The 11,397-nt window shown below is 37.3% G+C and overlaps 1 non-coding gene across 1 annotated transcript; it reads left to right on the forward strand.

The window, feature by feature from the left end:
- Positions 1–525: 525 nt before the first annotated feature.
- TRNAQ-CUG (transfer RNA glutamine (anticodon CUG)) lies at positions 526–598 on the forward strand. The gene has a single exon. It is a non-coding gene; the product is annotated as a tRNA-Gln (tRNA).
- Positions 599–11,397: the final 10,799 nt, after the last annotated feature.

Genomic DNA, 11,397 nt, shown 5'->3' on the forward strand with positions numbered 1-11,397 from the left:
GAAAATACAGGATACTGGCCCCAGATAGCTGAGGTGCATATCAAAGGAATGATTTCAGTGCGTTCAGACTCTTGCATCTTCCCATACATAAAAAAGCGCTAAATTCCTTAACTTGAGATGTCTGGTTTTCTTTAACTGACAGTAATCTTTTGATGTTCCTACTGCCTGGTTTTTGTTGCAAAAACTCCTATATATCCTGGCTCCTCCCTTACCTCTTAGGAGCAGTCTCTCAGAGCTATCTGAGAGGCTGTGTCCTGGGCTTGAGCCCTTAGCAAGTCTGCCCTGTAAAACATAATTCTCAGTCCATTTATCTCCATCCTGAGTTCCCTCAGGGCTCACTGTAGGGACATACGAGCGGCTTTAGTGGTTGGATGGCTGCAACATCCTTTGAAAAAAAACAAAAACCAAGAAACAAAATAGTGAGAAAGCAATTAATAAGACAGCATGAGTGAGTCCTTAAATATCAATAATTACTCTAAAAGTAAATGGATTGAACTCACCAATAAAAAGCACAGAGCAGGGACGTCCCTGGTGGTCCAGTGGCTAAGACTCCATGCTCCTGATGCAGGGGTCCCAGGTTCGATCCCTGGTCAGGGAGCTGGATCCCACACGCTGCAACTAAGAGTTTGCATGCCACAACCAAAGATTCCGCATGCTGCAACAAAGGTCCCATGTGCCGCAATGAAGACCTGGTGCAGCTAAATAAATAAATATATATATATATTAAAAAAAAGCGCAGAGTGGCTGGATGCTAAAACCCCCCCAGGACCCAAATATATGCTGCCTACAAGAGACTCACTTAAGCTTTAAGGACAGACATGGGCTCGAAGTAGAGGGATGCAAAAAGATACTCCAGGTAAGTGGAAACCAAAAAAAGGTGAGAGTAGCTATACTTATATCAGACAAAATAGACTTTAAGCCAAAAATGGTAATAAGAGACAAAGAAGATCACTGTATAATGATAAAGGGGTCAATTCATCAAGAAGATGTAACAATCACAAATATATACACATGTAACCTCATTGCAGGGCAGGAATAGAGATGCAGACGTAGAGAACAGATGTGTGGACATGGAGGGGGGGTAAGGGGGGTGGGATGAATTGGGAGATTGGGATTGACATACACGCACTACCACGTGTAAAACAGATAGCTAGTGGGAACCTGCTGTACAGCACAGGGAGCTCAGTTCAGTGCTCTGTGGTGACCTAGATGGGTGGGATGGGGAGTGGGTAGGAGGCAGGTCCAAGGGGTAGGGGATATATGTATACATATCACTGATCCACTTCATTGTACAGCAGAAATTAACACATTTTAAAGCAACTATACCCCAATAAAAAAATATATACATACACATCTTACATTTGTGCACACATATTGCTAGATATATTAAGCAAATACTAACACTTCTGAAGGGAGAAATAGATAACAATACAACAATAATAGGGGTTGATCTATCAGTATGGATAGATCATCCAGTAAGAAAATAAACAATGAAACATTGGACTTGAACCATACCTTAACAAATGGACCTAACAGACATATACTGGACATTCTATTGAACAGCAGCAGAATACACATTCTTCTCAAGTGCACATAGAATATTCTCAAGGGTAGATCATATGAAAGGCCACAAAATAAGCCTCATCAAATTTAAGAAGATTGAAGTCATATCAAGTATCTTTTCTAACCACAATTGGTATGAAACTAAAAACAAGAGGAAAGCTGGAAAATCTACAATCAGGCAGAAACTACACACACTCCCAAAAAAACCAGTGGGTCAAAAAAGAATCAAAAGGGAAATAAAAAATCTTGATATATAAAAATGGAAACAACACATCAAAACCTATGAGACACTGCAAAAGTAGCTGTGAGAAAGAAGTTCATAGTAATAATTGAGTACATTAACAAAATATATCTCAAATAACATAGTTTTATACCTCAAGGAACTAGAAAAAAACCGATCTAAACCTAAAGTTAACAGAAGGAAGGAAACAACAAAGATCAGAGTGGAAATAAATGAAATAAAGATGATAAAAAAATAGAAAAGATCAAGAAGAGTAAGAGCTGTTGTTTTTTTTTTTTTGAAAAGATAAAGAAAATTGACAAATCATTGGCTAAACTAAGAAAAAAAGTGAAGAATCAAAATCAGAAATGAAAGAGGAGACATTACAACTGATACCACACAGGTACACAGGATCGTAAGAGACTACTATAAAATTATAAGCCAACAAATTAGATAACCTAGAATAAATGAATAAATTCCTAGAAACCTACAACCTACTAAGACTGAATCATGAAGAAACAGAAAATCTGAACAGAACAATTAGTAGTAAGGAGATTGAATCAATAATCAAAAACCTCCCAATACAGAATACCCAGGACCAGATGGCTTCACTGGTGAATTCTACCAAACACATAAACAAGGCTTAATACCAACTCTTCTCAAACTCTTCCAAAATACTGAATAGGAGGAAACACTCCCAAACTCATTTTATGATGCCAGAATTACCCTGATACCAAAGCCAGATAAGGACACTACAAGAAAAGAAAACTATAGACCAATATCCCTGATGAAATTCTCAACAAAATAGTAGCAATCCAAATTCAGCAACACATTAAAAACATCATGCAACACGATCAAGTGGGATTTATCCCTGGGCTGCAGAGATGGTTCAACATGTGCAAATCAGTGAATCACATTAATAAAATGAAAGGTAAAAATCATATAATCTCCTAAATAGATGGAGGAGATTAAAAAACCACTTGACAAAGTACAACATTGTTTCATAATAAAAACCCTCAACAGATTTGGTATAGAAGGAACATACCTCAACATAATAAAGGCCATATATGACAAACCCACAGTTAACATCATACTCAATGGTCAAAGGCTGAAAGCTTTTCCTCTAAGATCAGGAACAAGACAAGGTTGCTCACTCTCACCACTCTTATTCAACATAGTAGACGCTCAAGAAAAATTAAATAAATGAATGATATTCTAAAGAATAAAGGAAAACTTTCCTTTCTGTGCAAATGGGAAAACCTGTTAGAATCTGTCAAATGAAAAGGAAGTTAGGTGGGTTATTAACAATCCTTCAATTAAAAAGCATTTATTACATGTCTATTATATACTAATGTCCTTTCTTCTTCATAAGTGTCTTCAGGGTCTCCCTATTCTAGTCCCCTATCTCTGAGGCCAGATACTAGAGAATTTTGCATGACCTAGGGAGCTTGTACTTTATTATATAAGCTTTTGGAGTAGAAGAATAATATGCTTTGCTCTGTGTAAGAGGAAGATAACCAAGGCATTTGTGAATGTGCAGATGAATTAGAGAGATGAGAGAATGGAGGCAGAGAGACCAATTAAGCTTCAAGAAGAAGAAAAGAAAAGAAGAAAAATTAGCTCTGTTGCTAGTAACAGAGAAAAGGGGCCTGGTTAATGAAAAATAAGCTTACAGAAGCCAAAAAGATTTGATTATAAAGCCAGGCAGGGGGGATGCACATGGGAAGGGGATAAAATTCACTGAAAAGTATACACTTGGATTACTTTCTTCTGGCCCACTTTGTGCAGGGCTTCAGTGTAGAGAGCAAAGGGAAGAGCGACACCAGAGGAGGCTGGAAATGGTCATGGGTCAGATCATTCCCATGTAGGCATGTTGAGGATTTGGGATGTTTTTCTATAAGCAGTGGAAGCCCATTGCAAGGATTTTAGCAGGAGAGTGAGATGATCGGCCTCCTCCCTTCATCCTATCCATCCCTATTCTGGCTAGATTCCATAATACATTACTTTCTCTTCAACTTGTTATCCTTCTCTCAAATCCTTCCTACAAAGCATCCACTAACCGGTCCTATGCACTGACTGAGTAAAATAAAGTAATTACCAGCTTGATTCTCCTATAAATCCATTGTCTTCAACACCACCTTGCTGTAACAATGCTCAGGATTCTTTCAGTGTTTTCTTTGTTATCTCTTTCTCTTATTCTCCACAATGCGTATGTCAAATTATTCTATTCTTCTCAGATGTTCTTCCCCACAATTTACTCCTTCAAACTAAGCAGATAACTTTATCTCTTACTTCAAAGAGAAAAATAGAAGCCGTTAGACAGAAACTTTCTCAACTTTCTGCCACCACTATCTACAAACTTACCTGCACCCACACCAACTTGTATCAGTTAAGAAACTGCAAATGCCAGAAAGCACAACAGCAGTTTAAACTATAAGAGTTTGTATTTTCTCACATAAAAAGCTTGGGGCCAGAGACTAGAGGTGAATGATGAGGATTCAGTATAGTAATTGGGAGGCTGGGACAGGAGTACAGAAAATAAATAAATAAAAGCTTCACTGGCCATCATAACAGGAGCTCAGTAGTTGCTGCTGCTATTATTATTATTATTATTATTTTTATCATCGGAGTAGTCCAAAGTCATAAAGTATCAGTAGACAAGTTGTGACTAGAACTCAGATTTCCTGATCTAATATGCTTTGACAACCCTAATGAGGATAATGTTTTTGGCTTAGGAAACCGGTGAATATTTAATTCCTCATAAACCATTTTCCCTGTGGCTCCTTGCACATTGAATCAGTGGCAATCATTGCTTCTGGGAAGGCATAATTGACCTAGAGAAAAGGATCTTTGCTCAGTTTGGAATCTCACAGTGAACTTTCTTGAGTCCCTTGTAAGACGATTGTCTTGAAATTCAGGCTTTTTGAAAGGGAAAGGAGGCATCTAAATTTCAAAAGTGGGGACTTCCCTGGTGTCCAGTGGTAAAGAATCTGCCTTACAATGCAGGAGATGCGGGTTCCATCCCTGGTCAGGGAACTAAGATCCCACATGCCACGGGGCAGCTGATCCTGCATGCCACAACTACTGAGCTTGCCTGCCTCAACTAGAGCCCACGTGCTGCAAACTACAGAACCCACGCGCCCTGGAGCCTGCGCGCCACAACTAGAGAGAGAAAATCTGCATGCCACAACTAGAGAGAAGCCTGGGCACCACAGTGAAGAGCCCACCCGCTGCAATGAGAGATCCCGCGTGCCGCAACTAACACCCGACGCAGACAAAAAAAAAAAAAAAAAAACCTTAAAAAAAAGTTTCAAAAGTGTCTCTTTATAAACCAAGGGGAAATTTTAGTTATTTGAAAATAAAGTTAATCCTCTATTAAAAAAGGAACACAATGGAGAAAGGATGGAGGATATGATCCAAGAGAAGTCCCATTGTATGAAAAGTAGAAAGTGCTGGGGAAAGAGTTAAGGGGTGTGTGTGAGAGAGAAGTGAGCAAGAGATGAGACAGTGTCATTTACTCACAGCACAACTCTGTGGCTTGATAGTTTGGGAGAAATTTGGGAACTTCACTGGCCAAGAGGTTGAAAGCCTCTGAGAAAAACCCTGTGCTAACAGGGGGTGACCACAGAAGCATAAAAATTGTCTCATAGTGTTTTAGGCAGAATAGTAGCTGGTGCATATGGTAGAAGAGATATAGAAGTTCCTGAGGAACTCTGAGGAGATGAAAGGGTAATTTAGAGATAAGCATTAATATATTGATACTTGCCAGGAAGTCACAGCGGAGGAGATCTCAGTAGAGGTCTCTGTTCAAAGGAACATAATAGTGGTAGCTGTGAGTGGGCAACTCCAAGTCAAGATCCAGATGGAGAATATTGCTAAAGTTCAGAGGATTTGCAGCATCAGTGAAAATCAGTGTAGGTAGCCTGGTCAGCAGAAGGAGATGGCTGAGCTTCTTGAGAGCCATCATCCTGCATTGCCCGTGCCAAGAGATCAGACAAAAAACCAGTTTTAGCAGTGATCACAGTAAACATATGGACCAATGCCCAGTGCTCAGGTGAGGCAAGTTATGCGTCAACCACACATTATGTGGGTGCCAGGAAAGAAGGACAATGTGTAGACCAGACGATACCCCCACTGTGCTATTGCTGAGATATTATATAAACTTCTGTGCCCAGATCTCGAAAGATGAGAGGGGAAGAGAAAGAATAAGAGGAGAAAAACCTTGAACAATTGAGCATTAATCTCCCAAGAGACTGGGTTTATCTTAAACTGTTTTACCATTAATTGGGAAAACCTGAGTTTTTCACTTCCCTCCCTTTTTCTATTTTGTATTTTGAAAAATCTCAAACCAGGAAAGAGGTTGAAAGATTTTTACAATGAACATTCCTATTCTTTCACCAACATTTATCAATTTTTAACATTTTGTCTTAATTGATTGATCTACCTACGTACCTACATACTTATCTATTATGTATTCATTTTTTTGCCTAAGCATTTGAAAGCAAGTTGCAGACATCATGGCATTCATATCTAAATATTAGGTTTAACCTTATGAAATTCCTAATACTTAGTCATTTTTGTATTTTCAACTTAATACTTCAGTATGCATCTCCTAAGAATAAGGACGTTCTCCTATATAACAACAATACTACCAACACACATAAGCAAAACACATTAATTCAGTAATATCTAATATACAGTCCATATTTAACTTTTTACTTGTCCAAAATGTCTATTATAGGTGATTCACTTTCCCCACCCTGATCCAGGATCCAGTTGCATTTTGTATTTATCCCTCTTTAGTCCCCTTGTCTTTTCATGACATTAACTTTTATATTAAAAAAAAAAGTCCAGGACAATGTCTTATAGAATTGCACATATTGGTTTTATCTGACTTGTTTCCTTATGATTAGATTTAGGGTAAACATTTTTTACAAGAAAACTACATAGGTGATGTTGTGTACTTCTTATTGAGTCCCATCAGGAGGCACATGACACATAGTTCAACTATGTGATGCTAAGTTTGATTATTTCGTTGATTAATGTGGTGACCACACAAACTCTCCATTATAAAGATACATTTTCCCCTTTTCAATCAATAACTAATATACAGGATAATATATAAGAATATCATATTCCCAACAAACTTTTATCCAAAGGCTTTGGCGTCCATTGATGATCCTTAGTTATTATATGGGAAGTTTGCCAAATGATGATTTTCTAATTCTATCATTTCTTCTACACTCACTAGCTCAATTCTTCTGAAAAAAAAAAAGCTAAAATTCTCTCTCTTTTGGATATCACTATGGATTCCTAAATTTTATTCTATTTTATTCAATGTATTATAATCCATTATCATCCTTATATATATATTTTGAAGCTCAAATTTTCATGTATTTAAGCAGTAGGCAACCACTTCAAGCTGGCTCATTTGTCCTTTTGTCATGACCTCACTGGTCTCTGAGCACTTCCTTGCTTTCTGGCACATCAAGATGTTCCAGGTTCACCTAGCACTTTGTCTGCTACAGACCTGGAGTTGTTTCTCCAAAGATCTCTGTCTCTGTTTTGTGGACAATGGTATTTAGAAACCAAGATCTGGGTGACAATTGTGTGCATTGCTATAGAGTGCACTGCTTCTAGGCCCCATAAGGAGTTCCAGAACATGTCTGAGTGTTGGTGTGAAAATTTAACTCTCATCCAACCCAGTAGCCATATAATTAACTTATTAGACTTATTCCAATTACCCACACAGGAATGAGAGTGTTATTTTAAAAGGTAAATTAGATCATATTTTCCCTGGCTTAAATTGATCTTCCTTTAGTTCCTCTAATGCAGTAGTGTCTGGAGGTGATCAAGATGGGCCATTTTCAAAAATCTGACCCTTTAAAACTTTCAAAATTTTGTGTATATTTTATAATGTATATATGTATTATTACAATAGTACACACAATGTAAATATAACCCAATAAATATAGTTGGAGGTGGGCGAGCATTTTTTTTAATCAATAATTGATGAGATGCCTATCAGTTTGGAATTTGGGAACCACTGCTGTAATCCAGAATTTCCTACTGGCGTCTTTGGATGTGTTGTTTCCATGAGGAATTTACGGGTTAATTCTGTTTCCTCTGTAAATACCATGAATGCATGGACCATGTTGTTTTATTTCTCCATTGTATACCCAATCACCTAGAACATGACTGGCACATAATATTACTCAATACATATACAAATGTCAGAGAGAATAAACAGAAATAGAAAAGAATGGAAAATGCAATTTGGTTCATTGTCAAAAATCTCTCTAAAACATTTATTTATTTTGTATGCCATTTATTTTGCATGCAAACTGTTCACTTGCATATGGAGGAATCCGTTGGTAGACTGGTAGACTCAGTAAAGGAAAAATGTATAAACAGAATTATAATGGAGGGGGTTACTGCAGACAACTTGAGAACATTTTGGGGGTAAAGTGATTACTTGGAAGCTAGCAGAGGTCAAACTGAACATTCTGTCCTTGAACAGGCCAACTGGAGTATCAAAGAGTATCAAAGAAAACAATTTTAGTTGTTTATATATATTGCATAAAATCTTGAGAGTTTGAGTGTGGATCATACATAGCAGACTATCTCTATGTCATGTCTGACTATCCTGCCGTCCATGGACTGCTTTACTCAGGCCAGGTCTGTGCCATTTCCCCCAGAGGAACTTCTGGGTAATTTGGGCAGAGACCTAGCTTTAGGATTTCTTAGCCTTCCCAAATGCCTTCTTTTGTTTCTTGTGGCTTTCTGTGGGGTTGAACTCTCTTAAGTATACACTTCATTGTGGGTACAATAAAGCTCCCTGTTAATTAACTCCCTTTCAGAAGGACATAGTTCTAGAGGTTAGGTGACAATTGGGAAATTGAACTTAGCAAAATTAAATTTCCTTCTGCATAGATATAGCATGATATCTTCAATTGCTAGTTGTGACAGCAGTATCATGGGTAAGGCAGGTATCTCTGTCGGACAGGTTTGGTCTGAAAGTAGTAAAGTGTTAAGGGATCTTTTTGAGAAGGTTTTGTCTGAGAAACCTAGAATTTACATTTAACTGCCAAAATGATGTCTCTGAATTTCATGTCTTTCTGTGCAATTCAAACATGCATAACTGAAATCACATTTCTTAAGGTCAGGGTCATCAATGGAAGAATTAGAATGAGGTAAAGGGACAAAGATTCTATAAACTCTCACTCCAGGACTCTCCATCTAAATTCAGGTGAAATTTTATTTAATGAATATCTATATATCTATTATATATATAGTGAATATCATATATCTATTATAATGATCAGAGAGAAAGGGAAGAAGTGTTATTTAAGGTCTCACTTATCCATAATGGTGTGTGAGATGGGGTAGGAAGCCAGCCTCAGTTTTCCCACTCCTTCACATGTTAATTTTTTTTTTTCACATGTTGATTTTGAGTATATAAGCACTATAGGAATTTTTTTTAGTGCACCAGTTGGACCATCCCCCTCTGTTCCCACCATCATTTCTCTTTTTACCTTTCTTTAGCTCTAGTCACGTAATGGCAGGTTCCCTTAAAACCTTAGCTGAGGTGAGTATTATGATTCTTTTATGGTATGTAAAGTTTTAAAATACTAGTTTTTTTTTTTTCAATAATGGGGCAAGTTTGGATTCTTTTGATATTCTTTGGTGTTAACATGATTAAAACCCATGGGGCTTTTGTTTCCCCTTTTCATTTTCCCTAAACTACAGTAGTTAATTTATGGATAGGCATTCAGTATAAAATATTTCAGCCAAAAATACTCTTCTGAGGGTTATAATTTCAACATTTCTACTGCAATTGCAGTAACACACAATTAATGACAACCATACTTTTGTAGTATGAATTATATTTTCACTTTGGTCTTTAGTATAATTTGTATGACAAGTTCATTTTCCCTGTTGAGCTCACTTGATACTTCCACACAAGGAACATGTATTCCTTACCTCCATTCTGATTATCTTAATCTATAAGCAGTCTAGACAGGGCTAGAATAATCTAAGAAGAATGATTATACTACATATAACTAAAGTTACCATTTTAGCACTGTGACTAATTTTTGAAAGGATTCATTCAAAACCTTCCTATAAAGGGAAATAGAGTTTAGGCCAGTTTTGTCCTTGTCACCATCATCATCATCAATACTTTTTCATCATCATCAAATAAAATGTATAAATTTCCTCATGCCCAGCAGAATCACATGTGACTTAAAAATTATTTGATTTGCTGTGGTCATTCTCATTGATGGCTCTAAGGACAGCCAGAAATTTAGAAACACCAATCTCTGCAATCTATCTTTAGAAATCATGATTAAGTGGACAAAAAGCCTTGATAACCTCTAATTCTAAGGGTATATAGACACCAACAGAATCAGATTAGATCCAAGGATTCGGTTCAGTACCTGTTCTTTGGTGATAAAAGTTGGTTGATGGGATGTGAAAACAGATACACAGCCCATAAGCTGTATATTACTGGCAGTTTTGTTCTGTTAAGCCTGCCTTGTTTTGCTTTGTTTTATGTTAACCAATATCAAAAAGGATATTTTACCTGGGAATATGGATTCCTGACTCCTCTTAAAAAATCAGAATCCTTATAACCTGAGGTTTCCATTCCCACAAGGCAACCTGCAGCTCTCATGTGCTCTCAACTCCCCGAAGTCCCTACCCCTCACTCAATAAAGCCGACATATTTATACTGCTCTTGTGATGTATTTTGCCTTACTGATCCCTACAGGCATTCTATTTGAATCCTTAAACAAAAGCATGCACTGTGGGCTACCCAGGGCCTGAGTAGTTGTGACTGCAGTGTCTCTGGGTCGGTTTCCTCATCTGTTCCGTTGGGCTCAATAAATCTCTTTTGACGGTCTTCTGTGATAGCTGTGACCTTCAATTAAGAAAATGCACATAAAAATACTTTGAAGTTCTACAAGTTAATCACATCCATGTACAAAAAATAGACATAGTTTGTCAACTAAAATTTTGAGTTCCCTCTGCTGAGAATAGTATTGGCATCCTGGAAGGAATAAATAGAAGAAAGGAAACTATCTCTGGCCTGAGGCAGAAATATTCCATTTCATAGGCAGCTGGTGTCATGGGATGAGGCTGGTGTTGAGTTAGAAGAGCTGCACAGAAGTCCTGGAAGCTGTGCACAAATAATTGCACCTCCAGGAACCTCATGTCCCCATCTATAAAACGTGGAAGACAGGACCTGCCCTCTGAACTCACAGGTTTGTGGTCAGGATCAAATGAAATAAAGTATGTGAAAGTAATGAATAAACTGTAAGACATTATCTTAATATAGGCAATAATTAGTACTTAGTGATAAAATATGAACGCATAAAATAAACTAAGAATGTTTACAAGCCTACTATTTACACATCTTAAGAGTTTGAAAAGGTTTTGAATTAAATCAGAGACAGATTTTCAGAAGAGGAAATTGAGTCTTATTTCTAGCTATGCAACTGAGAATGGGCCTATTTTGCTAATTAATATAAGCTTGCTACTTGCACACCTTTGTTGTAAGAGGATTTGGGTATTTCACATTTTCTTCAGATTACTTACTTCAATATAATACATTG

This window comes from Tursiops truncatus, chromosome 1 (assembly GCF_011762595.2).
Source record: "Tursiops truncatus isolate mTurTru1 chromosome 1, mTurTru1.mat.Y, whole genome shotgun sequence".
Lineage (NCBI taxonomy): Eukaryota > Metazoa > Chordata > Mammalia > Artiodactyla > Delphinidae > Tursiops > Tursiops truncatus.